At 45.4% G+C, this 25,728-nt stretch overlaps 1 protein-coding gene across 4 annotated transcripts in view; it reads left to right on the forward strand.

Moving 5' to 3' along the window:
• Nucleotides 1-8,641: 8,641 nt before the first annotated feature.
• The window catches only part of SIN3A (SIN3 transcription regulator family member A), an 82,038-nt gene continuing 64,951 nt past the window's right edge, over nt 8,642-25,728 (forward strand). For 3 of the 4 annotated variants that reach the window (XM_028133393.2, XM_054716673.1, XM_054716674.1), the window contains exon 1: nt 12,514-12,682. The gene's annotated coding sequence lies outside the window, so the exon portion shown is untranslated. Of the gene's footprint in view, nt 8,665-12,513; nt 12,683-25,728 lie in introns of those variants that run through there. The other variant, XM_054716672.1, reaches the window with a different exon arrangement.

The raw sequence follows: 25,728 nt of genomic DNA on the forward strand, positions 1-25,728 counted from the left end.
CCAGCCAAGGTCATAGATTTGTCTCAGGTTTTGGTCACTACCCTCTTAGTACTGTTAGCTTACTGAGGGCATGAGCTAAAGCTTGGGAACCAGATTTTCTCATGGGAGGTATCTGCTCCCATAGTTACCATTACAAAATAGTGGTGAATATTAAATACACTGAGTGGCCAGATTATTATGACCACCTGATGTTTGTAGGCAAATTAGCCATACACTGCATCGTATGGGATATGGAAGCCGAAGGCCTGTTCGAACACCTTTGCTGTCTGCAGTTACTAAGATAAAACGTCTCCAATTCGCACAGGAACACAAAGATTGGACAGTCGAGCATTGGAAAAAAGTCATGTGGTTTGATGAATCACGTTTCCAGTTGCATCATGCAGATAGCAGAGTGAGAATTTCGCAGAAACAGCATGAAAGCATGCACCCCACCTGCATGAGTACAACCCTTCAAGCTGGTGGGGGCAGTGTTATGGTTTGGGGCGTGTTTTCCTGGCATGATTTGGGCCCTTAAATTCGTGTGGAACAACGTCTGAATAGCACAACATACCTAAGTATCGTTGCTGATCAAGTTCATCCTATCATTTGATGGCGTATCCCAATGGAGATGGCTTCTTCCAACAAGACAATGCGCCATATTGTGCAGGAGTGGGTTCAAGAACATGAGGGAGACTTTACCTTGCTTAGGTGGCCCCCACAATCACCAGATCTCAATCCAATTGAGCATTTGTGGGACGAAGTTAAAAGAGCCACAGGCAGCTGGTTCCACAACCATAAAATCTCACAGAACTGGACAGTGCTATTCATCAGACATGGTGTCAGATTCCTCGCATCACCTTTCAACATCTCGTGGAGTCAATGCCAAGAAGAATCGCCGCAGTATTGAAGGCGAAAGGTGGCCCAAAGAAGTACTGATGGGGTGGTCATAATAATCTGGCCACTCAGTGTACATTCAACTATATTGCTCTTAACCACAAAGACTAGGTCTTTTTCACAAATAGAAATCTGGCACTCAGAAACTTGCTGCAGTGTTTAATTTCTCTCCGCCTGTCATCACAGCTTTCATAAAATGCTTCCTTCTGTTTAAGTTAAATCTATAGGCTGCAATCTTTTACACCCATATTTTTTCTTCTAAGGCCAACATGGACATAGTTGACTGGGAGCAGTGATTCCTTTTCTACAATTTAGGGTACTATGTTCCTCAGAGTTGTTAGGACTAAGATGAAGATGAAAGTAAGAAAGCAAGACAGTAAGATGCAGAGAAGATGGTCAGAGTGCACAGTGCCCATCCCCCACTCCAGGTTCACTTCTTTCTACTCCTCCCCCACATCTGAACCTGGTTATGTCTCTAAGCTAATATAGTTGTCCAAACCTCATGATTTACAGATGTGCACTGAGCCTAGGTCAGCCTGTTTGTCCTGTGGGGTCTCTGTTTTACTTCCTTGACCTTTAATGAATACCTGTTCTGTGGCCAGCAGCCAGGGGACATAAGGAGTCTGATGTTCATGACAGATAGTGTGCTGGAGATGTCAACTGGGGACTTAGTTTAGATAGAAGCTAGGGTCCTTGGAAGTGGGTGAGAACAGAGAAGAATGAAGAGGGCAAGAAGAGAGGAGACCCTGAGAGCCGCCAACACTTAAGGGAGGATGAAGAAAAGCCTGGGAAAGATTTTGGTTAATGGAGATAACCAAGGACAAAGCCAGGCTGTGTGCTCATAGACTAGTGAGCAGTGAGAAGTGGCTCGGATGAGTGAACAGGATCCAGAAATGTAGGTTCATCAGTCTTCTCAGGGGCCTGGGGCGGGGGGCGGGCTGGGAGATGAAAGGGGTGACAGGGAGGAGGCATGTATGGGAGGTAAATGAATAGAGACAGCAGTGGTTGGGCTGTCTCTGCTTCAACCAATGCAAGGCCCACCTCTCTCTCTCACATATTAGGCCTCTGGTTAAGATTTCCTTTGAACAGCCGAAACCGGTTTGGCTCAGTGGATAGAGCGTCAGCCTGCGGACTGAAAGGTCCTAGGTTCGATTCCAGTCAAGGGCATGTACCTTGGTTGCGGGCACATCTCCAGTGGGGGGTGTGCAAGAGGCAGCTGATTGATGTTTCTCTCTCATCGATGTTTCTAACTCTCTATCCCTCTCTCTTCCTCTCTATAAAAAATCAATAAAATATGTTTTTTAAAAAAGATTTCATTTGAACAAAGGAATCTGCTGCTTTTTAAAAAGATAAAAATGACAACTGATACACAGAAGGAAATACTTTGAAAACAAAGGGAACCTGGGGAACATACTGTTTTATCTATTTTCTAGATTTGGGCTGGAAGTGATCCAGAGAGGTAAATTAATGTTCAATGAGGGGAAGACACTTCAAGGCAGTCTTAACACCCACTAAAGATCCCAAGCCTGGCCCAGCCTTTGTGGCTCAGTGGTTGAACATTGACCTATGAACCAGGAGGTCACTGGTTCAATTCCTGGTCAGGGCACATGCCTGGGTTGTGGTCTTGATGCCCAGTGTGGGTAGTGCAGGAGGCAGCCGATTAATGATTCTCTCATCATTGATGTTTCTCTCTCTTCCTCCTTGAAATCTTTGTGGAAAAAAGATCCCAAGCCTCCAAAGGCACCCACATATCAGAAGTATGGAATATGTACAACATAAGCCAACTGGTTTTCAGAGAAATGGAGTTTATTCACACTGGGATTGTTGGGTCTTTTAGGCCTGTCCTGGCTTCCTCTCAGACTTTGCATTTGAATTTTCAGAAGAGGGAACAGCAGATGCGATTAAGGAGAAAAAAGTCTGAGAACTCTTGACTAAATGCTGGACATACTTTGTTTTTAATCTCACAGCCCACTGCAGTTCTTAGTTTATAGATAAGAAAATTGAAAAGAAATAAATGACTTGTCAAAAAGATAAATAAGTCAAAGATATCCAGCTAGGAAGGAGGTAACTGGGATTCTGAACAATAGCTCGAGCTTTTCCCCTTCAGTGCACAGGCCGACGCTCTATCCACTGAGCCAACCGGTTAGGGCCACTGACATCTTTTTTACAAAGTTACTGAAGTGCAGGGCCTAAGTGTCTCAGTCACCCATACCATAAGCACCCTAAAGAACTGTGTCCTTTCTGTGAATGAGGCTGGGTGTATGTGAGTGTGAGATGTCTGTGAGACCCAGGGTGTTAGAAGGTGTGACAGTTTTGAGTATATGTGAGCTGAAGAAGACATATATATATATATATATATATATATATATATATATATGGATGACAAATCTTGCTTCAGTGATAATATTTTTTGGAAGGGCCAGAAATCATTTAGACCTGTCTGGGGACAAACTGCTCTTGGAGTTAGGGAGGTAAGAAGCGTGGAGTAAGAGGGGAGGTTCTTTTGCTCCAGAAGTCCCAACCTAGATCATGGGCCTTAGCATTTATGGAGACAGCACATGGGGGGATGTTCAAAGCTCAGGTTTTGGGCCCAGACATACTTGCCTTGGTGACTTGGGCAAATCACTCTACTACTCTGAGCCTCAGTTTTCTCAGCTACAATAGGATAGTAATCCCTAATACACAAAGGAGGCCTTCTGGGAATCAGAACCTGGCTTCTCAATGTGACTTCTCCAAGGAAGGCCCTTACCCAGATCCATTCACTGCTTTGTCCTCACTGATAGGGTAGAGGAAAGAAAGGTGGGGTGGATGCAACCTTAAATGCAGCTGGAGGACCAATATCGCCAAATCAAACAGCAAACCCTCGATTTTTTTGGACTTCGATTTAACTGACTTCATATTTAATGGTCAAAATTTCTTGTCCGTATGTCATATGTGAAAATTAATACCCTGTTAATTTTAAAATGCTTTTAACCAAGATTTGCGTATAATTAACAGGTTATTTTTTTGTTATTAATTCATTGTTATTTTTAACAAATTTTAGTGACTAGGCCATATGTTGGAAAAAACACTGTAGTAATTTTGCAGACATAAATAAATATTACATATCTACAACTATAGCTTACATATTTAAACCTAAGAGTCACTGCTCATAAACAATATTTGGAGAATGATTAGCACATGATCATACAGCATTGTGCCTGGTAATTGATTCTGTTGTCACATGGTGTGAGTTTCTGTGTCAGTTTTTCAATTAAAAATAAATATATATATGTATATATATATATATGCTCTTATTGATTTCAGAGAGAGAGAGAGAGAAGAGATCAATGATGAGAGAGAATCATTGATCAGCTGCCTCCTGCACGCCCCCTACTGGGGATCAAGCCTGCAACCTAGGCATGTGACCCAGAGAATCGAACCATGATCTCCTGGTACATGGGTTGACGCTCAACCACTGAGCCACACTTGGTGGGCTCTGTGGCAGTCTTAACACATGCAGGCTGATGTTCCCACATGTGCTAAGCCACACCCCAGATGTGTGCATTTGTTTACTCGCAGTGACTGGTTAATGCACACATTTACTAGACCTATTTAGTATAAATTTAAAATTACAATAATACATATAGGAAACTTTTCTGTGAAATTAAACTTTTCATACATAATTATAATTACACAAACGTGTCTACATAAGTAAAAACAGGTTAACTACTTTATCACTTTTTTAACATGCCCATTGGGAAAACCTACTTTATTATATAACTAGAGGCCCAGTGCACAGATTTGTGCACCGCTGGGGTCCCTCAGCCTGGCCTGCGCCCTCTCGCAATCTGGGACCCCTCCAGGGATATAGTAGTGTGCTAAGCGGCAGGCGACCAGGGAAGAGCCCGAGCCCAGCGCTACACCGCTCCCACTCATCCTGGCCCCACTGTGCCTGCCGCGCTGTTCAGTAGCGCTGCGGTGGAGGCAGGAGAGGCTTGCACCGGCCCCCAGCGTCTGGCACCCGAAGGTCAGCTGAGCAGCGCTCCCACTGTGGGAGTGCACTGACCACCAGGGGCAGCTCCTGCATTGAGTGTTGTTGCGTCAGGTCACTTAGGCTCTTAGCGACTGGTTGTTGCGTCATTTGGTCACTTAGGCTTTTATATATAGAGATGAATTTTAGACATGGATGGACACCCTCTTACCCAAATTAGTCTGTTAAATGGAGGTTTTACTACACTCACTTTCCCAAAGAGTCTGGGACTTGCTCTGCTATGCAGGCATCGGTATACTGAGTCAGAGGCAATTACTAACCCCTCCCAAAGGGTCTCCTGTGCTGACTGCTGTGGTGAATTAGAGTAGTTGTACTAGTGGAACTCAGTCTAAGGGGTGTTTGGCTGGCGGAGGGGGGGGGGGAGCGGGACGCGGATTTCCACCAGCATGGTGCACTTAGAAAGACAGGGAGTATCAGTGAAGCCTGGTTCTCTTGAGTGGGATTAACTATTCTAATTGTAAATTCTCCACAAGTAGCTTCATCCACAGTATACCATGTGCTGTCCAGACTTACAATCAAATGAATGGGCCTTTGGCCTCCACAGAAGTTCAGAACCTCACTGGGTGTATTAAATATCATTACATTTGCCCTGACTGGCTTGGCTCAGTGGATAGAGCATCGGCCTGCAGACTGAAGGGTCCCAGGATCGATTCCGGTCAAGGGCATGTATCTTGGTTGCAGGGACATCCCCAGTGGGGGATGTGCAGGAGGCAGCTGATCGATGTTTCTTACTCTCTATCCCTCTCCCTTCCTCTCTGTAAAAAAAATCAATAAAATATATATTTTAAAAAATAAAAAAATAAGTAAATATCATTACATTTGATCTTCATAACTGGACAAGGATTGCTATGTTATCCTCTTATACAGGACAGGAGGCTGATCCATAGATCACAAGAGACTAACTGGGATCTATTCTAGACTAATGTTCTTTCTGTCTCATCTCATATTCACACACTATCTGTTATGCCTTCATCTAGGCCACAGCTTCTTAGGAAATGGAGCAGGAATCTGCCACAGGGTTCCAGATATCAGGTGATCTCTGTTCTGTTACAGTAATACTTGGTCCTCACCCTCGGGAGCCCCATTCTGAGAATAAATCTCAATCCTCATGGCCCTGCTAGGTGCTGGGCCTCCCACTGAACACAGTCCTTAAATCTTGGCCTTTCTCCCTTGACACCCTTTTCCCTCAGTGATTCTGTCAACTAAGCTACCACCCGGATTCTAGTGCCCTTTATGACCCACTGCCCTTCCCAAATCAGTATTTCTTCCCTCCTGCCCTCTCTCCTTCATGTCAAGTTTCCTTCCCTGTGTGATCCCCTAGCCCAGTGGTCGGCAAACTCATTAGTCAACAGAGCCAAATATCAACAGTACAACGATTGAAATTTCTTTTGAGAGCCAAAATTTTTAAACTTAAACTTCTTCTAATGCCACTTCTTCAAAATAGACTCGCCCAGGCCGTGGTATTTTGTGGAAGAGCCACACTCAAGGGGCCAAAGAGCCGCATGTGGCTCGCGAGCCACAGTTTACCAACCACGGCCCTAGCCCCATGGACTCTTGAGTGAAAGAAGGGTCTTTAGAGCCTGTCTTTCTACTTCAATTAACACCCCATTTCACGGGGGGGGGGGGGGGGTGGGGGGGGGGGGGGGGAGAAACAGGCCCAGAGGGAGGAAAGGATTTGCCTAAATATATCACCAATCACTGGCCATGCTAAATCTAGAACCCAGATTACCTAACCAGTAGCCTCAAGCTCTTCTCCCTCTTTAAACACCAGGCCACTGACTCCTTTTCCTCCGTTACCCAAGCAGAATCAGTCACCCAGTTCCCTTGAGAATTTCTCAAACACATCTTTCCTTTTTTATTCTTGCTTACCTATGGCCACTGCTCTAGTTAAGTCCTTATTACATCTCACCTGGATTGTTTGGACAGTCTAACCAGCAGCAGGCCCCTATCCTTTTTTTTTTTTTTTTTTTTTGCATTTTTGAGTTTATTTGAACCAAACTGATGACACATTGGGGAGCAAGATACCAAATGCTCTCCTGCAGCCCCCTTTCTGCCCACAGGACTCAAGGCCCTTCACATTCTGCACACAATATCTCATCCACACTAGCTACCTCTCCTGAGGAAGACTTGCCTAGTTTTTGCCTCAATTAACAGGTCCTTCTTCCTCTCTATGTGCCTGGCCTCAGGTTCAGCTCTGTTTAGCACAGACGTGAGGTAGCCTCTGTCCCTTCAGAAACTCCTTTTGGTTGAAAGTTATGACAATGCAAATTATTCGAGAAAGCACCTGAGTCAGAGCTTTGACTTGAGGGCTGCTGAAGGTAGGGATTGGGTTGCTGGGAGAGAAAAGAAACCATCTCTTGGTTTTTCCCACTTACCTCTTCCAGCAGAAGATGTACCTCTGCAGTTTCCAAACCCCGTATTCACATCAGCCTTTGTGTCTCTCCTTGCTGCATGTAGATAGCCCTCACTTAACCCACCCTCAGAACCTATCCAGGGACTGGAATGCTGAGTATCCGAATCCATAGTTCTGGGCCTGTAGTCCTATGACCATACTGCTTGCACATTCTGTTGTATAATTCTAAGAATTTTAATCAGGTATTAAAGTATTCTACTGTTTGGTCCCATCCTTGCAACCCTGATTTTCAGAGCCACACTTGAAGGCCCTTAATAATGTTTTGCATGTACTCCTTTGTGTCCTTTGTTGAAAATGGCTTACCTCTCTATTTCTGCCTGGTGAAATAATTTAAGACCCAACTTGAGCACTGTCTGGGCAGCTCGGTTGGTTGGAGTGTCCTGATACCCCAAGGTTTCGGTTCTATCTCTGGGTCAGGGCACATAAAGGAATCAACCAATGAATGTATAAATAAGTGGAACAACAAATGGATGTTTCTCTCTCTTTCTCCTTCCTCTCTCTCTAAAATCAAATTTAAAAAATTGTTTTAAAAAAAGACCTAACCTGAGCACCACCACCTCCTCCATGAGGAATACTCCCCTAGTTTTCTTCAGCTGGAAGGACTCTCCCTGCTCTAAGCTCCTGTGGAGATCTGTTTATGTGAACCTTTCTGCCTTGCTTTAGCTCTTTCTGTGGCATCTCCTCAGTTGGAGCCCTTGGCAGGTACAGAGCTAGCATTTCATCTAGTCTCTGCAATGGCATCCAGCAGCAAGTGGGGTATGAATGTGTCTGCCTGACGCAGGCTAGGTGCTCAGACGAGTGCCTGTTGCCTTGAACGCAGGATTTCCTGCTTACACAGTTCATTTTTAGGCTGGTGCCTCCCAGAATGGGCCGGACACGGTTAGGTTACACAGCCAGGGAGTCGGGACGCTCCCAGCCAAACCCTAGGGTGTCCCTATCGCCCCCTCTGCCCAGTTCCGATGAGGTGCGTGTGTGAGGGAAGTGGGGCTGTAGCGCCCTGCTGGCTCCTCCTCCGCCCCCGCCCCGCGCGGGTCAAGTTCCAGAATGTCTGCTTTCGGTCCAAAGGCCTCAGGAAACTCCAGTGCGGTGTGGCATCCAGTGCAGGGAGCGGGGTCGACCTAGTTAACAGTGTCGGAGAGAGGGGCCTCGGCCACAGAAGCGCCTCCCACGCGAGGCTAGTTTATCTATTAATTTGTATTTATTTTGGAGGGAGGAGGCGATCAATGAAGAGAAGAGGTGGGGCAAACGGAGGGGGCGGACCGAGGGTGATTGACGCCAGCGCCGGGGAGCCAATGGCCCGTGGGGGGCGTTCTCCCCATTCAGGACTCCTCGCCTGGCTCCCAAGGTATGTTAAACAGCTGCTTTTAATTTGTTCCCCCCAATCTCAAGCGTTTGGGGGGCTAGTTAGCTGGGCGATCGCTTTGGCCTGTCCGCCACGGTGCGGGCGCCCGGGGCCTCGGGACGAAACTAGGAGAGGCTTGGGGTCCGAGAGAGGCGAGGGGCAGGCCAGGAAAGCGATCCCCGCGTCGTCGCTCGCCAGTGTTCCCCCGCCTGGCCGGCTTCGCGGGGAGGGGTCGGCCCGGCCCGGGTCGCTAGCTCGCCGGTGTGCTGCCTAGTTTGTTTCCCTGAGCCGTCGGTTTCGGTTGGTTGCGGCGGGGACTGGGCTAAGGGGCGGGCAGGAGGGCCTCCCTTGAAAGCATTAAACAAATTAGTGTAGAAGAGCAGGGTGATTCTGCACACCGACCGCGCTGGGCCCGGGCTGCGGCGCGCGGGCTCAGCAGGGGCGGAGGCCTGAGCCGCGGCGCCCGAGTGGGTCAGAGCTGGAGTTTGGGGGCGAGCCGAGGCCCGCGGCTTCCGCCACTGAGCACGCCGGCGAGTACGCCCGGCGCCCGGCGGGTTCCGCTCCTGTCCGCAGACCGGAGGAGGGACGGAGGGCGCGCTCCGGAGAGGCACGAGAGCCGCGGGCCCACGGTTGTTATGGACTCTGGGGGCGGGGGCAACGCGGGCCTAGCGGGAGGGGCGGCCGGGGGCGGGAAGGCCGCCGGAAAGGGCCCCCCGCGCTGCCTAGGCGCTCGGGATTCCCGGGTCATGGCAGGACCGGCACTCGGCGCTGGAACCCGCCAGGCCGCGAGCTCGCGCCAACTCGGTCGGTAGCTGTGGAAAACCTCCCACAACTCGGTGGCTTCGACCCGAGCGCCAGCTGATCCCACAAACAAGGCTGCCTCCTTCCCCGCCCACCCAAGGCAGCAGCCCAAGGGGCGGGGGCGCGGCTTATGATCGCACCCACGGGGGTTCGTGGAGAGGAGCAGTGAAGGTCGGAAACTGGGAAAACAGTCTCCACGCTCAGACTCGGGAAAAGGAAATGCATCAGCGGGCGGGGAGGGGCCCGGGGGGCGCGCCTGTCAGCCGGAATGGCGGCCGCCGACTGGTAGGCGGGGCGTTGGCGGGAACCGCCGCGGTCGGCTGGAGCGTCCCGGGGAGGAAGCGCCGAGGCCGGGCCCGCTTCGGGCCTGTTTACTATCTACCCCGACGACCGCCTGGCTGCGCACCGGAGGAGGACGGGGGCGGGCCTTTCCCCCGCCCTCCACCCCTTTCGGGCTCCTCCGGAGGGGCCCGCCTTCTCTTGTCTTCCACTGGAGGGGCGGTGAGCCGCCCTTTTTCCTTCTCGGTTAGTGATTGGATAACCTACTTCCGAGCTCCGCCTATGGGACACTGGGCTGGAGTTTAAGTTGGAGGATTTTTTCCCCGTGAACGGCGGAGGAGGGATTCCTACGGCCTAGCGCGAGGCCAAGGCCCCGCCCCCACCCCTGATTGGTGGGGTGGGTGGTCCCGCCTCCGGCGTCCTAGCCAGGAGGAGGAAGTCCACCCTGCTCCCCGCCCCTTCTCTGGGGCGGTGTGCGCGCCGGCACCCGGGTGAGGCCCGCCTTGCTCCTTAGCAGTGTCTCCCGCCCGGAAGTCCCGGCTTTGGAGTTGGAGCCTGTGGCAAGGCGGGGCGAACCAAGAAGACACACAATGATTCACTCCACCAAGGCTCGATATCTAGTAGCCTTTGCGATAAAGTCAGGGGTTGACGGTGCGAAGAGAATTCGGGGGGGGGGGGGGGGCGGGGAGGCCTTAGCTCAGGGGGATCTGAATGAGTTGGAAGGAGGGAGTGGGATCTGCCCTTCCGGGCCAAGTACTGACCCCGCGGCTGGCTTATTCCTGCGCCCTTGGACTTTTCAAAGATCGTCCTCTGTTTAACTTGAAAACCCTGCGGACGCTGTTTTCTTCCCAGCGTGAGGCAGCCGGAGTCCCTAGTTGTGCTTATCTAAACACTAAGCAACCGAAGTGTGTTTGTCTGGAGGCCTCAGGCAAGACCCAGAGCAGCTCGTCCCCAATCCTGCTTGGGTTCGAAGTGGTCAGGTGGGAGTGCAGTGTGGCATACAGTGCAGGCAGCGGGGTCGACCTAGAGTTAACAGCCCTCGGAAATGCCGCTTCTTCGAAACCGAAGGGTTTGGTCCGGGGTTCCCTTTCCTCGGTGTGACTTATTTTTAGAACTCTGTATTGGGCAGGGCTTGGCTGCTTCCATTTGTCGGCTGTTCCTGGGGTTCAGAATTAGCTACCTTGTCCTTGCGGCTTGAAGCCGTCCTTCGACTCAGGCCCACCTGTTGCCGGCGCTCACTCCTTGCCGTCTCCGCCCGATCGGGTAAGGAGGGCACGCTGTGCAGTGGCTGGAGAGGGCGGGAAAACTCGAGTCCCGCCCCCTCCTCTCCTGGCGCTCTGGAAGCACCCTCCAAAACATGGCTAGCATCAGTTCTGCGCCCTATTTGGTGAATAAATAAAAGCAACCCCAAGACTTAAAGCTCTTTGTGTGTTCGAAGCACTATGGCAAAGAGAGGGCCTAAGGACTGCCATTAACGCTCGCTTTCAAAGGAGGAGGTGAACAGCCGTTCTTACTATCTTTTGTCCCCAGTTCTAATTTTTATCCTTTTTCTGAAGTTTGAGTGAAGGTTTATTTATGCCATGGCCTGTTTGGTCTACTTCCTCAGTTCTTTCAGTCTGAGGATGCCTCTAGACCTAACCTGGAGATCGCGAGTGCCTTTTGCTTCACGCTCCGCCTCCCAGGGCCATGGCTGTTAGAGCCCTGCCTTCATTTTTATTATCCCCGCCCTCTTAAGACTGCTTTTTCTGGTTTATGGAGTGTCGGTGTTAGAAGTGTGCTGCGGATTGGCAACCCCTGGGGCTATTTCTCGGCTTTGGTCTCCAGTCCTTATTCTGCACCCTGCTTACTAAAAGGAGTTGTCGGCTGCTCCGGATATTAGTGTTTACGAAGAGGCAGCGTGCAGAAATGTAAATTATAAAGAGCGAATGGGATAGGAAGGATGAGGTTCTCTTTCTCTGTATAGGGGGCGGGGTTTATCCAAGGTGGTTGTGCCTGCCGCTGCCTCTCCCCTAATCCCAAGGATAGAATCTCGGCTATGGAGGGCGGCACCTCCTGTTTCGGCCCTGGAACTCTGCGTCCAGTCTCTAGTGTAAACATTCCACAAAAGGACTGCTAAGGTTCAGCCTCCTCGCGCGGGGCGGAGTCAGCTCCTTCTTAGACGGGCGTCCTGGCCAGTGGGGGCTTCTCTCGGGCGCGAGCCTTCCAATACGATGGTTGGGGGCGGGGCATGGCCCGGCAGTGTGATAGGAGGAGCTTGTCTCACGGACATTTTATCCCACATCGATTACTTACCTTCCTAGGGCTGTGGGAGAGCCTTCCAATGAGAGGATCGGCGAGGGCGAGAGCCGACTTGTTGGGTCTGAAGCTGAGACGGCATGGGGCGTGATATGTGGAATCCTCCAATGAGACGTAAAAGAGCTTTTACGCTTCCTCCAATAGTGTTGCGGCTTGGGGGTGGGATTCAGCAATTCATCTCCAATAGGCGGGGTTGAGTTTGGGTAGCTCCCCGCCAATAGGGGCGTGGAGAAGGTGAGCGATTCCCCCTCCTCTCCCTGCAGAGGGGGAGGGGGCGGGCATACTGTAGACAGGGCACAGCGATTGGCTAAACCTTTGACAGACAGATTATGCGACCTGTGGCAGAGCGAAGCTGAGTCTTTCCTATGCGGGGCGGGCCGGCGGAGTGGGCGGGATTTCCCGGGTAACAGAGAAGCGGCCGCGGCGGTAGAGGCGGCGGAGACGGTTTCTCCATCTACCCCCCCTCCCCTTCCCCCTCAGAGTTTCCCTCCCTCCCTCCTTCCTAGTCTGGGCCTCGGGGCCTGTGACCGCCTCGTTAGCGGAGAGGAAGCTGCCAGTCCTCTTCGGCGGGCCTGTGCCCTGCGCCGTTCGCGGGGCCTCATGCTGAGAGGGACACGCAGTAAGAAGCGGCCGTAGCAGCTTTGCGGTGAGAGCACGCTGGGCCGGGGATCCTGGTGGCGGGTAACGCGGCACTCGAGGGTGTGTATTTTTAAGGGGGTGACTGACCTCCTCGGCTTCCCGTAGAGCCGGCGGACGGGAGGTGTGTGGTTGTGTGAGGGGGTGGGGTGGGCGGAGCGGGTTAGCTTCGAGCGGGAGGGGGAGGAGAGCGTAGTCCCGGTGCGCGCGGCGAGGGCGGGCTCTCGCGCCGCTGCTCAGGGGCGGGGTCGGCGCGCGTGCGGTAGCGGAGAAAGGGGCGGGTCCGGCCTGCGCTGTGTGCTGTCTGTGGCTGACCTCCTGCTCCGGTCCTCCCGGGGTAGGCGGGGCCTCGGCTGGGGGCGGTGCGCGGGTCTGCTGGGGTGTGGGACGAGAGCGGGTCTCCCGCGTGGGGCTGGGAGCGAGGCCGGGAGTGTGCGTGAGGTCCGCCTTCTTGGGATCCGGTTGGCCCGGGTGGCTGTATGGACAGATGATGCCACGCCCCCTGGCTCTCCTGAGCCTCTCCCACCCGCTGCCCCAGGTTCCCTCCTCCTGGGCACGCGAAGCCGGGCTCGGAGGACCCCGCTGTCTGGAGTCTCGCCGCCTAGATTTGCCCCGCCCTATCTCTCCGGGAGTGGAAGGGGTCCTGTCCCACCCGAGAGGTGGGCGGTGTCATCAACTGATCTGTGCTCTGCGGTGCCTGTTGCATGGGGCACGAGGATCCCGTGCTGGAGCTGTTGTCTCTGTCTTGGTCCTTGCAGTGAGGATGGCACCGCACATCTTGGAGAATGGGAGCGTGGTCGTCACCATTCCCCTCTTGGTTGTACTTTGGGGGATGAGTTTCTTTGATTGAAGTCTGCGGTCGAACTCTGCTCGTGCTGTGATCATAGTTGGGGGAAGGACCGAGAGAATTGTCAGAGATTAGAAGTGTAGCCAGGGACAACCTTTTCTGTAGTTCACTGGATGTTCAGTTACCGTGGTTATATGGGGCGGGCTTTCCTTTGAGCCAATGGGGTGGTGGGTATAGTAGTTAAACTTTGCCACTGTTTCAGTTCCTTAGGACTTCACACAGCCATGAAAAGGCTGTGGAAGCTCCTGCTCTTCATAAGGCTCAGATTTCGAAAAGGAAAGGTTAGATTTACGTTTTATATTAAAATGATCTGTTTATAAAAGATGGTGGTTTATTTAAAAACTCACATTTTGCATATAATACTTTGGTTTCTTCAACCCTTAAATTTGTTAATGCATTCTTTATACAGGTGGTTCTTCTGCTTAATTTTACAAAGAAATAAGTTGCAATTTAAGTAACAATAGGTGTTCTTGAAAAGTCTGGTTTTATGTTAGAACATCTAGACCAATTTCTGTTATAGTCTATAAAATACATTTTTATGCCCTGTTTTATTATAGAAAGTAGGGTGAAGTCGAGGACTAGTGCAGAGTTGTTTGTGACATGTAACGTTGCCCCTACAACGTGAATTGGGGATTTGCCTTAGGACCCTTCAGGTTTAATAAAACATTTCAGTTGAGATTTTGCTCTGACATGATACATTCTCTTTTCTTATGAGAAGTTAAGTTTTTGATAGTTTTCATGAGAAAATAAAGATTGAATGAATGTGGGGTTTTTTTTGTTTTTTAATTTACTAACATCCGAGCAAGCCCTCTGGCTAATTGGCTGAACTGAAGTTAAATTCTAGATTTGTGCTCTGCTCAGTTAGGACTGAGAGCTTGGTACCTTGGGCTAGACACATGTGGAGAGATAAGCCCCACATTCTCAGCTAAAGAAATAGGAGTGGCAACAGTAGCTTTTTAGTTTGATTTAACGGTGGCTGTAATATAATTGGTTTGGAGATGAAAACCTGGATGTTTTCCTGATACAGGCAGTCCTCGGGTTACGTCGGACTCCACGTTCATCATTTAGTCGCCATCTCCCATTCATTTATATTTTTAAAAAGTTCCGTCATTTTGACGTATGTACATATGTGCTTTACTTTTTTATTATTATTTATTTACCACAAGTAAAGGTCAGGAATTGTTATCTTTTTAAACTTTTTTAAATATATTTTATTGATTTTTTTTTTTTTTTTTTTACAGAGAGGAAGGGAGAGGGATAGAGAGTTGGAAACATCGATGAGAGAGAAACATCGATCAGCTGCCTCCTGCACACCCCGTACTGGAGATGCGCCCGCAACCAAGGTACATGCCCTTGACCAGAATCGAACCTGGGACCCTTCAGTCCACAGGCCGACGCTCTATCCACTGAGCCAAACCGGTTAGGGCTAAATTTTTTTTTTACCGTTTCACTTTATTACTGCTGTGTATGTGCTCCATGTGAGTGATGTAGGTACCTGTGTAGGTGGGTTCCGACTTTCGGTGAAAATTTCGGTAGGAACGGATCTCCGACGTAACCCGATGACCTACTGACTATAAACTGACAAAGATAGTGAAGTAGTGGAGAACTTACTACTCAGGATTGGTCAACACATGGTTGTTCCCACTATTTGCAATGCTGTGTGCTGGGAAATGGAACACCTAATTCTTGCCTTTTGAGAATGTTGTCTATTGGTGTGGCAAGGTCACAAATCCCCACATAGGCGTTAAGAATTCAAATAAGAGCCTTCGCCGGTTTGGTTCAGTGGATAGAGAGTCAGCCCTCGGACTGAAGGGTCCCAGGTTCAGTTCTGGTCAAGGGCAGGTTCCCTGGCCCTGGTCGGGGTGTGTGCAGGAGGCAACCAATCGATGTGTCTGTCTCACATCGATGTTTCTCTCTGTCTCTCCCTCTCTCTTCCACTCTCTCTAAAAATCAATGGGAAAATATCTTTGGGTGAGAATTAACAACAACAACAAAAAGGTAAGTAAGAACTTGGATATACCGTCTTAGGAAAGTTTTCATAAATGTTTCTTACGTATCCAAAAGTCACTATTATATACTATGTAGTTTGTCAGAATTAAAGATCTTAGATAGATTGGCATTTTGTAATTAAGAAGATAAGATTTGTAATTAAAGATATTAAGGAAGGAGGTATATAGTAATTTGATAAGATTCCTGGCAAAGCATAGTCCTATTTACATCTTCAGTGCAAGCAGACAGGATACTGGAGAACTGTGCAAAGCTGATGTTAATGGCTGTGAATTTTAGTTGGAATTGAAAGATTATGTTCACAGCATTCAGTAATTTAGTGCAGTGCTGTAAAAGGTTTCATTAACTCCCCAACCAAGAGTTTAGGTTACTTTCTGTAGTTCTTGCAAAAATGATAGTTACATGCTTTTTCTAACTTCTCTGCCTCCTTGAGTAATAATAAGAATTCAACATTTATGAAGCCCTTACTATGTCCCAGCACTGAGTTAGGCACTATACATTTATTAACCCATTTAATCTTCATGGTAACCCAGTGAGGTTAGACATATAATAAGTGGTCAAGCCAGGATCTGGATCCAGGCATTCTGTTTCCAGAGTTCATGCTCTTTATACTTCAGCTGTCTCTGGTCTAAGGAAAGTAAACAGAAGGAACAGTGTGCTTTTTTTTTTTTTTTTAAATCCTCACACAAGGATATGTTTATTAATTTTAGAGAGAGAGTAAGGAAAGGAGGAAAGTGGGGGGAAAGAGAAACATCGATGTGAGAGAAACATTAATCGGTCACCTCCCTTATGTGCCCCAATTGGGGACCAAGCCCACAACCTTGGTATGTGCCCTGACAGGGAATCAAACCCATGACCTTTTGGTGTACAGGGAAGATGTTCCAACCAACTGGGCCACCCTGGCCAGCGCATCTAAAGTGTACAGTTTAGTAGCAGTAAGTACATTCATACTGTTAACCATCACCACCATCCATTTCCAGAACTTTTTCATTTTCTCAAATTCTGTGCCCATTAAACAATAACAAAAATCTCCCCCCAGCCCCTGTCAACCACTGCTGTACTTTCTCTTTCTCTCTGAATGTGACTACTATTAAGTACATCATAGAAGTGAACTCATACAGTATTTTTCAGTCGTGTCTGGCTTATTTCACTTAGAATAATGTCTTCAAGGTTATCTATGTGATATCATGTGTCAGAAATACCTTTTTAAAAAATATTTTTAGCCTTAACCGGTTTGGCTCAGTGGATAGAGCGTTGGCCTGTGGACTGAAAGGTCCCAGGTTCGATTCTGGTCAAGGGCATGTGCCTTGGTTGCGGGCACATCCCCAGTAGGGGGTGTGCAGGAGGCAGGTGATCAATGTTTCTCTCTCATTGATGTTTCTAACTCTCTATCCCTTTCCCTTCCTCTCTGTAAAAAATCAATAAAATATATATTTTTTAAATGTTTTTATTGATTTTTTTTTTTTTTTTAGAGAGAAAAACATCAATGTGAGAAACATTGACTGGTTGCCTCCCATACACACCCCAACCCAAAATCTGGCCATATGCCCTGACCAGGCATCAAACCAGTGACCTTTTTTTTCTTTACATTTTTAAAAAATAATTCTTCATTGTTGAAGTATTACATATGTCCCCTTTTTTCACCCCAAAATAGCGATCTTTTAGTGCAAAGGACGAAGCTCAACTGACTGAGTCACATTGGCCAGAGCCAGAATTACCTTTTTGATGGTGAATAATATTCTATTGTATGTATGTATATACCATATTTTGTTTATTCATGTATGGATGGACATTTGGGTTGTTTCCACCTTTTGGTTATTGTGAATAATGCTGCTGTGAAAATGAGTGTATAAATATCTATTCAAGTATCTGCTTTGAATTCTTTGGGGTATATACCCAGAAGTGGAGTTGCTGGATCATATGGAAATTTTATGTTTAATTTTTCGAGGAACCAGCAGTTTGTTTTTGAAAGCAGCTTTGAAGGAAAAGATTGGGACTCAGATTCTAAAGGTGAATTGCGTCAACATTCATTTATTGACCATCTTCTTAAATACTTCTAGGCTGACACAGGAAGAATCTTAGTCCTATAGAAGTTTACATTGTTAGAAGAAAAGGCAAATATACACGTTATGATTTTACTATATGTCATTGTAGGTTGAGGCCATAAGAGTCAAATACAAAGAGCTGTAAGGGATTTGGAGGAAGAGGAGCCCACCTTTGGGTGGAGGGAGAGGGGACAGTGTATAGGGTGGAGTCTGAAGTCTTAGATCCAGTTGAATTGAGTGGTAACATGATTTTAGACATCACTCACACAAAGTACGCTAGAGAATGCTTTGGAATGTTAGAAAGTATGGATGGCATCATGTTGGAATTGGCAAGTGGATTGTAGTCTCTCTTCCAGAGTTTGTGAATACTGTTCTCTTCAGTTTGCAGACCTGATTGTTTCTACTGTTGGAAGGTTAAGAATCACAATGAAGAAATTGGCATATATGTTATTGCTATCATGTCAAGCTCAATATAATATTGTTAATATGGTCAACTGTTATTTTTTTAAAATATATTTTTATTGATTTCAGAGAGGAAGTGAGAGGGAGAGAGAGATAGAAACATCAATGATGAGAGAGAATCATTGATTGGTTGCCTCCTGCACGCCCCTTACTGGGGATTGAGCCCGAAACCCAGGCATGTGCCCTTGACCGGAATCGAACTCGGGACCCTTCAGTCCACAGGCTGACGCTTTATCCACTGAGCCAAACCAGCTAGGGCTCAACTGTTATTTCTTAAATCTTCTTTTCCTTCACATGGGTTTATATTTCTGCTAACAAATGAGTAGTAGCATAAATAGCTTGGGGTTTTTATCTTTTTGTTGTTACAGTTTAAGTAAATAATTCTGGGTATTAGTTTTTTATTGAAGTTAAGGTCAAATAATGAAACCCATCTAATGCAGCATACTTGGGTAGTCTGTGAATCTGGGTTTTGCCATTAAATTACATATTTCCAAATATTTTGAGAATTTTTATTTTGCTGGCATTTTATTTTTATTTTATTTTATTTTTTTTTAATATATTTTATTGATTTCTTTACAGAGAGGAAGGGAGAGAGATAGAGAGTTAGAAACATCAATCAGCTGCCTCCTGCACACCACCTACTGGGGATGTGCCCGCAACCAAGGTACATGCCCTTGACCGGGATCCAACCTGGGACCTTTCAGTCCACAGGCTGACGCTCTATCCACTGAGCCAAACCGGTTTCGGCTTGCTGGCATTTTAAATAAAATTTTTAATTGATTTCAGGGAGAGGGAGAGAAATAGAAACATCAGTGATGAGAGGGAATCATTGATCAGCTGCCTCCTACATAGCCCCCACTGGGGATCGAGCCTAAAACCTGGGCATGTGCCCTGACCTGGAATTGGACTGTGACCCCCTGGTACACAGTCAGTGCTCAACCACTGAGCCACACCAGCCAGGCTTCCTGGCATTTTTTAAAAAATGTGAATTCTAATTGTTTCTAGACAATGATCTAATGTTCTTTTAACAGCACCTTAACACACACACACACACACACACACACACAACCTTGGCCTTCTTTAATTATGTAACTTCCTTTTTAGGTCTCTTCTTCCAAGACATGCCCAGTGGAATTTGTTGTTGGTTATAACCAAATGCATAGAGTTTTTCTCCTCATAAATTTTCAGGGCAACTACCTGATACTGATTATCCTCAGGGAGTGCTGCACCAGTGGTGCAGAGTCCGCCTAGATTGAGAGTTAACTTTCTTGATAGCCACAGTGCTGGGACACAGTAGGTGATAAATAACTGGTTTACTAACTGAACTCGAATGGGATTTTAAAGTTTGCTATCCAGAGGCTGCTTCTGTTCAGTTGCAATTGGATTCAGAGTTAGTTAGGCATTAATTGGTAGCAATTTCTAACAGATAGATCTTTTTCTCTCTGTTTGCTTTTGTATTCTCCACTCCTTTCTGGCATATGTGCCTACATTTGTATTTACCGGCATCTTGGCAGTGGGTACTTCTCCAGTCCTGCTGGTACCCTCCAGGGCTAGGCTTGCTAATTTGCAGACTGTTGAAGCATATACAGGTCCACAATCCCTTATCTGCAACTCGGAAATGCAATAATTTATTACTGATGGTAAGTTTGGTTCCACAACCAATTTAGGAGCACAACCTGACCTGTCTAAGCTGTTCCACTTGGTGCAGAAATGTGAATGTGCTTGATTTTGGAGCTGCCATAGGCGCTTTCTGAAATCCAAGCAATGCTGATAACTCAAATTTCTATCTTTAACTAAGAACCTCTTCCCTGTATTATAGACTAACATCTAGTACCCCCATTTTAATATATTTTTATTGATTTCAGAGAGGAAGGGAGAGGGAGAAAGAGATAGAAACATCAATGATGAGAGAGAATCATTGATTGGCTGCCTCCTGCATGCCCCACTGGGGATCAAGCCCACAACCTGGGCATGTGCCCTTGACCAGAATGGAGACCGGGACCCTTCAGTCCACAGGCTGATGCTCTATCCACTGAGTGAAACCAGCTAGGCCCCCTGCCCCTTTCTTCATATTTCCTCTTGGATATCTACTAGACATCTTTGACTTTTCTCTTTCTATCTTTTTCATATGTGGTCAGTTGACTAACCTTATTTGCTCTGTATTCAAAATACTATCCAGAATTTGACCACTTAATTCCTTCTACGCCCTAACTACAGCAATGACTAATACCTCTAGGTTGGATTATTTTGTAGCACCTTAACTATTCTCTCTGCTTTGTTATTGCCCCTCTTCAGTCTATTTTTAAAATTTTTATTTTTCACTCACAGTTTACATTCAATACTATTTTCTTCAGTCCGTTAACACAGCATTCCAAGTGATTCTTTTTAAAATATGTTATTTTTTTATTTTTTTTAGAGAGAGAGATAGAAACACCGATGAGAGCAAAACATCATCTATCGGCTGCCTCCTGCACACCCCATATTGGGGTTTGAGCCTGCAACCCAGGCATGTGCCCTGGCTGGGTATCGAACCAGATGTAATCTCTTTGGTTCCTGGGTTGACACTCAACCGTTGAGCCACACAGGCTGGGCCCAAGTGATTCTTATAAAACCTAAGTCAGACCGTGTCACTTCCCTGCTTTAAATTCTCCAATGGCTTCCCATTTCAGTCTGAGTCTTAAATCAGAGTCCTTATTATGACTTATTGAGAACAAACATATGATATGTTTCCTTCCTATTACCCCTAACCCCATTACCTCTCTTACATCAGTTTTTACTAGTCTCTCCCATTCTGTTGGCTACACAGTCTTTTTGTTATTCTTGGAAAATATCAAGCAAGTGTGCATCAGGATCATTGCATTTGCTGGACCCACTACCTATAATACTTACTCCACTGATTCCCACATGGCTAGCTCCTTACTGCCTTTATTCAAGTTACCTTATCAGTGAGGTGTTCTTTTTTTTTTTTTTTTTTAATATATTTTATTGATTTTTCACAGAGAGGAAGGGAGAGGGATAGAGAGTTAGAAACATCGATGAGAGAGAAACATCGATCAGCTGCCTCCTGTGCACCTCCCACTGGGGATGTGCCCGCAGCCAAGGTACGTGCCCTTGACCGGAATCGAACCCGGGACCCTTCAGTCCACAGGCCGACGCTCTATCCACTGAGCCAAACCGGCTTTGGCCAGTGAGGTGTTCTTTGGTCACTCTTATGTAACGTTTCAAAATCCTTCTGTGTTTTTCTTCTTAACATTTGTCATTGTCCAATATTCCGAATGCTTTTTTAAAATTATCTTATTTATTGTCTGTTTCTCTCACTAAAATGTAAACTTCATGAGGGAAGAAGTTTTTTTTACTGCTATAGCTCTAGCTTGTGGAACAATGCTTGACCCATAGTATGTGCTCAGTAAATATTATAGGATGCATGAAAGATTGGTTTCCACCACAAACAAGGCAGTGTGCTGAGCAGAGTGGAGGATGCAAAGATGGTGAAAGGTGTGTGTACCCATGTCTGTGTAGGGCAAAAACATAACTAATAGGATAAAGGCAGTATGAAGTGAGTGACACATGTACCTGGCCTCTTAAGAACTTTCTCAAGTCCTGTTTTTATAATGCTTTTTTTATAGCTTTAGCCAGTATATTTTCTGTTACACTTAGTCTTTTATGTCATTCTCAATTAATTTATCGAAACCTTGTCACACAAACTAAATGTTAATGTCTTTGGGAATAGTAATACACTATGATTTGCTCCTTTTATAATCCCTTATGATTGTTACTTATTTTTTAACTTTTCATTTTGAAAGAATTTTAGACTTCAAAAAAGTTGCAAAAATAATAAAAAGAATTGCTATGTAACCTTCACCCAGATTTCTCAAATGCATCTTACAAAACTGTAGTATACTGATTTAAATCAGGAAGTTAACCTTGATACAATTAATACCTTTTACATTAAGCTACATAGTTTTCTGTTCATTTTCTACCTATAATATCAGTGTCAGTTGGACCCAGTTTTAGTTTTGAGTTTCTTTTTGAGCAGTACTACTTTTTTTATTGAAGGTATTTAAAAGAACAAAGATAAAATTGACTTCCTTTTTAATGTAAAACTCATTTTAGTTATCATTTGTACATCTGATCTATATTATGGGATCTTAATGATCTTAGTTTTCCTATATCTTGAAACATTATGGTATTTCATCATTTCTCATCATTATTCCCAACTATGCTAAAAAGACTAAAATAATAAGAAAAATGGAAGATGCATTGCAGCATCTTTCAAGAAAGTATAAAAGAAGTTCGGGTGTAACATCTTAAACATTATATAGGATGTTAACCTTTGGGAGATCTGGTGAAAGGTATATGATACTTCTTTATACTACTGTAACTTTTTAAAGCTTTCATTGAACATATTTGATAATCCATAATTTTTCATTTTCCTCCTATAATGGCAAAGAGAGGAAAACTAACAGGAAGACATTTCACAATTATTAGAGGAACTAATAGACACTGTAGACTGTAATGATGATGATAGAGTGATTCTATAAGCTAAGTCACAGACTGAGTCTTCAGATAAGGATATCCCAGATTAATTTTCTCAAACTGAAGAATTTATGAGTCGACAATATATTTCTGAGAGGGGAAAAAAGAAGAATGGCATCTTCATATTTCTTCATGAATGACTCATCTAGGTAGTCATTCAATAGGAAGGACTTCAGAATGCAGTATTTTCAACAAAAAGCAAAACCATTTCAATTTGTTAACAGGATTGCAATAATATTTCATCTTTTTTTTTTTAATATATTTTTTATTGATTTTTTTACAGAGAGGAAGAGAGAGGGATAGAGAGCTAGAAACATCAATGAGAGAGAAACATCGATCAGCCGCCTCCTGCACACCCCCCACTGGGGATGTGCCCGCAACCAAGGCACATGCCCCTGACCAGAATCGAACCCGGGACCCTTGAGTCTGCAGGCGGACGCTCTATCCACTGAGCCAAACCGATAGAGCCAAACCGGTTTCGGCTGCTTTCATCTTTTAAGATGTTCGTGTACCAAAAGTGGACATAGGTGTGTGTACAGAGATGATTGGAAGGGAACATGACGTAGAAATGAAAAAATAATCATTGGATTGATTGTTTGAATTGGTATTGTCTAAAACAATGCTTGTATTGTTAAGTGAAGAAGATGATTATCTCATTTTAACCAAAATAAGAACTGAGTTTTTAATATATATTTTTTGATTGATGCAAAGGCAAAGGAAAAAATATAATCCCAAAAGTGATGGTAAGTTAGAATTTTATTACAGATGTACTGAAATTTGGAATCAAAATTTACAGAATGGGATCACAGTTGATGACTAGTTAGTTGCATTTTAATGGATATTGCCTATTTGGGGTGTCTATATCTTTAAAACCAGGAAAACATGGAATAAGAATTTGCTGTTTAAATTCTTACTAAATTTTTGTGTTTTTTTAATTATTAATATGAGAGAGAGAGAGGAAGAGGGGAGGAAGGGAGGAGGAGAGAGAGCTAGAGATACACATTGATTTGTTGTTCCACTCGTTTGTTCATTCATTGGTTGATTCTTGTATGTGCCCTGACCTAGAATCAACTGGCAACTTTGGCGTAGTGGGACAATGCCTTAACCAAATGAGCTACCTGGCCAGGGCTTACTAAGGTTTAATGAAGTTTTTTTCACCCAAATGGTAAGTGAGAATGATGTGTTTTTTTGGTATGCTGAGGTTTAACAGTGAATCACCTGTCATAAAGAAAGCAGTGATATCTTTTACACGACCAAGATGATTGTCCTCAGCCACCTTGGTAAAAATTTTCACACCACAGTATTACATAATCCCACCAAAGCTCACAAAAGGTATATGCCAATGAGTTATCATTATATTAAATTGAGGTTTCTCAACCTTGGCACTATTAATACTTTGGGCTGAATAATTCTTTGTAGGGAGCTGTCCTCTGAATTGTAGGATGTTGGCAACATCCCTGATCTTTATCCATGAAATGTCAGTAGCACCCCTCTTTCCCCAAATGTGATAACCCAAAATGACTTCTTCATTGCCAAGTGTGCCTTGGAGCAGAAATCTCCCCTGGTTGAAGACCATCTCATTAGAAGGGTATAAAACTGAGTTCAGGGCAGGCCTTGGTGTTAGGTCTTGTGGTGTTTTAAGAAGAATGGGTTACTTTTGTTGTAGCATGGGAAATGTAAATATATTGCCTTTTTTATTTATTCTGGACTACTTTTCATATTCTAGCAGAGTTAAATCCAGAAGTGAAGTTTTAGATAGGTTTTGAAGTAGACTTTGATGGGCAGTTGTACTGGGTTGAAGTAATTACATTCACTTAATGCTTTGATAAAATTTCCTTAGCTTTTAAAGAGAAACTTTTCTTTTTTCCCCCAAGTGTATTTATTGAAGAAAACTGATTAGGACACATTTTATGCGATTTTATGTGATGCTGATCACCAATAAGAGAATAATTTCAGAGGAATTTTTTATTATATAAATAAAGGAACTCAAAAATACATCTAATTCATGTTGATTTCGGTAAAAAACTAAGAGGCATTAAAGGGTCAACTATTGTCTCCATTTAAGCCAGTTTATGAAATTTAATCTAAATGAGAAGATGAGATTATTTTTTTAATTTTTTACATAATTTATTATTGAAAGTATTACATGTGTCCTCTTTGCTCCCCATTGACCCTCTCCATCCATCCATCCCCCCCCCCCCCCCCCCCCCCCGCTCTCACCACCCCATTGTCTGTGTCCGTGGGTTTTGCCTATATGCATACAAGGTCATTGGTTGATTACCTCCCATCCACCTCCCCTCCAAGATTCCGTACTCTGTTCCATGCTTCCATGCCTCTGGACCCACTCTGTTCATCAGTTTATTTTGTTACTTAGATTCCACATATGAGTGAGAGATCATGTGATACTTGTTTTTCTCTGGCTGACTTATTTCACTTAGCATGATACTCTCCAGTTCCCTCCATGCTGTCTCAAAGGGTAAGAGATTCTTCTTTTTTACTGTGCATAGTATTCCATGGTATAAATGTCCCACAGCTTTTTATCCACTCATCTGCTGATGGGCACTTGGGCTGTTTCCAGATCTTAGCTGTTGTAAATTGTGCTGCTATGAACATAGTGGTACATACATTCTTTCTGATTGGTGTTTTGGGTTTCTTAGGATATAGTCCTAGAAGTGAGATCACTGGGTCAAATGGCAGTTCCATGTTTAATTTTTTTTTTGAGGAAACCATACTGTTTCCCATAATGGCTGCATCAGTCTACATTCCCACCAGTAGTGTACTTGCCAGCTTGTCATTTGTTGATTTGTTAATGGTAGCCATTCTGGCAGGTGTGAGGTGATACCTCATTGTCGTTTTAATTTGCATCTCTCTGATGATCAGTGACTTGGAGCATTTTTTTCATATGTCTCTTGGCCCGAAAAGATAAGATTCTTTAAAGTTGCATTTTTCCATTTGGATTTTAAGGATCATGGGAAAATGTGTTTCTAGGAGGGAAACACTTGATGGTGGTTAAAGACATTGAAGGTTGTAGAACTAGAAAACCAGTTTTTATTTTTCTTATTCTGAAAAAGTTAGCTTTTACCTCTTCCCTTCTAACATTTGACTGAAATCTGTCACATTTGCTTCCAAGTTCAACCCCATTCCAGACGTCTCCTCTGC

The sequence above is a fragment of the Eptesicus fuscus genome, chromosome 5 (assembly GCF_027574615.1).
Source record: "Eptesicus fuscus isolate TK198812 chromosome 5, DD_ASM_mEF_20220401, whole genome shotgun sequence".
Classification (NCBI taxonomy): Eukaryota; Metazoa; Chordata; class Mammalia; order Chiroptera; family Vespertilionidae; genus Eptesicus; species Eptesicus fuscus.